The following is a 2,864-nucleotide window of genomic DNA, read 5'->3' on the forward strand; positions in this document are numbered from 1 at the left end:
GATTCGAGCGGCCACATTGCAAAAAAAAAAAAAAAAAAATGGTATAATGTCACAATCAACCCTAAGACTACAAATGGATGGAACTCACTTTAATTGGACTTTCATATGGAAGCCTCCAAGTGTGCCAAATAGAAATTTGATGGATGTGGTCCAAAAGCAGTACTGTTCACCACTACTAACTCGTGAAACTCTTGTGTGTGGGACCCACTAGATAGAAAGTTTCGTGGGAGTGGGGCCCACACATTGACTAGCTCCCCTCAATGACTCTAATTGTAGAGGTTGGAGAGATTAAAGAGTCCGTTTGGGACAGCTTAATTGGTGCGGTGGTATTTTGAAAACACACCAGGTGTGTTTGGGTAACTGCGTTTTGGCAGCTTATGCGATATCAAAACGCTGAAAACAACGTTTTCACACCGCACTTATCTAGATGCGGTGGCAGCTTTCTGGCTGCAGTCTCGCTTTTCCAAAAAATTAAAAATTTGCAATAGCCACCGCACCTAGCTTATTAGCAGATTATTTTTAATCATCTTATCAGCAGATTATTCAAAAAACTGCAGCTGCCCCAAACATACCCTAAGGTAATCATGATTAAAGGAGATGGTTATTTCTTAAAAACCATTAATTAAAAACATTTATTTTATGATATATACATATATATACATATACATATACATATATATGTATATATCATAAAATATATGTTTATAATTAATGGTTCGAGGCTGTCATACGATCCTCCAACAAACCTCATTTGACTTACAACTTGATCCCACATTGCAAGACATATGCACTCAAGCGTCTTGAACCCGTGACTACAGGAGACTCATGATTAACAACGCAATTGTCAACCAAAATACCACGGGACTCATTTGTCTAACACTCGACCCTACACTGCGAGACAGATGCATTCAGAGGAGCTCAAACCCGTGAACTCAAAGTACTCACGCCTAACAGCGAAGCTACCAATCAATAGTTTATAATAGATATACACACCAAAGAAAGCACCTAAAATAAAATCATTGCAACCACCAAAAAAAGGTGTTTTGTCCTTCATTTCAGTGTCCATGCATGAATCATGATGGCCTGTCACATGACAGACACCATGGAGTCATCAAATATCAATGCATATCCTATAAATATTTATCACACATAAAAAAAAAAATCTAAAGAAAGTAAAATTAATAAATGATTTTATATTGATTTATTGGGCCTGCAATTCCTATGTTTTCACAAATTTAATTAGTAATGCGTAAAAATAACATGATTATTTATATGAAATCATAAAATTTGTAGAAGTCTTAAAATTTCAAAATAATCGGATATTATTTTGACACTTCTATAAACTCTGAGACTACAAATAAGTTCATATAAATAATTAGAGATTATTTTAACACGTTCTACTATATCTAATAATTTTAATATACATATTATCTTTATACAACTGATATCTTTCGTATCACATCAAAAATATTATCATATATGCTTGTCATAAAAAATATGTGCGAATGACCTGAATCATTGGTGCGGCCTCTGGCGTAAGTCTCTTGGGTCGGGGGTTCGAATCTCGTGGCGCGGGCCATTTGAATCAGGAGTAAGCACATCAGAGTTTTCAACCCTTTGGGGGAATCATATTTGGTGATTTGGTGCCCACATAACCAAATATTGATTTCACTTTTTTCAATATATATATATATATAGATATATATCATAAAAAAATGTTGCATGTATTTATTACTATATATTACTCACCTAATTTTAAAAGCAAGAAATTGCAATTTAGACCCCCAAAATTCCATGAAATTGCATTATGAAACAATGGAGCCCTTCTTGTCTTAAATGCTACAAATAATGAATTGTCTTCTTCCCTGCATGTTTTCAAAGCCACCAGCAAATGTTTTTAGCAGCCATGTTTGGTATTTGGTTGCTGTCATTTCACTAGCCAGAAATGTAACTTCTACCATCATTTTACTTTTCAAGTAAAATAAATTTTACATAAATACCGCTCAATTCTTATGTATTTACATATCTAGCCCCCAAATTTTAATATTTAGATACATGTCAGTCATATCCTTAATAGCATTTAAAAAAATACCAAAAAACTCATTTGTCATGCATAGTTTATCACACAAAAATTTTATAAATGTAAATATAAATGTTTAGGTGTTATATATGTAAATAAATAGAAATTTTATGGTATGTGTGTAAGTTTTCCAATTTTATATTTAGACATTTACATAAACACCCTCCAATTCCTATGTATTTAATTATACATGGAATCTCATTTTTTTCCGTGAATCACATCTAGGAGATAGTACGAGAAAGGAGAGGGAGATCTTTGCTCGTAGTATTGATCTCTCTTCTATTTGTGTTTGGCCGCTCGCTCTCGGCTATTCGTATTCTATCGTCCGTTGATGCACATATGAGAAAAAAAATTATTGTATCATGATATCTAATGCAAATTTGCATCAGGAGTCCAATGACAGGGTATCATGTGGCAACTTGGGCCTCAACCGTGCATGTCAGTGGACCCAAATTGCTACTTGACTCCCTGTTATTGGATACCTGAAGTCAATAATTTCTCCACATATGAGTTTGGCATAATTGGGCTGATCACATAAACACATCTAAGAGATAGTACGAGAAAGGAGAGGGAGATTTTTGCTCGTAGTATTGATCTCTCTTCTATTTGTGTTTGGCCGCTCGCTCTCGGCTATTCGTATTCGATCGTCCGTTGATGCACATATGAAGAAAAATTATTGCATTAGGACACTTAATACGAATTTGCATCAGGTGTCCAATGACAGAGTATCACGTGACAACCCGGGTCTGAACCGTGCATGTCAGTAGACCCAAATTGTCCCTTG

This window comes from Phalaenopsis equestris, unplaced genomic scaffold (genome assembly GCF_001263595.1).
Source record: "Phalaenopsis equestris unplaced genomic scaffold, ASM126359v1 Scaffold000002, whole genome shotgun sequence".
Taxonomy (NCBI): Eukaryota; Viridiplantae; Streptophyta; class Magnoliopsida; order Asparagales; family Orchidaceae; genus Phalaenopsis; species Phalaenopsis equestris.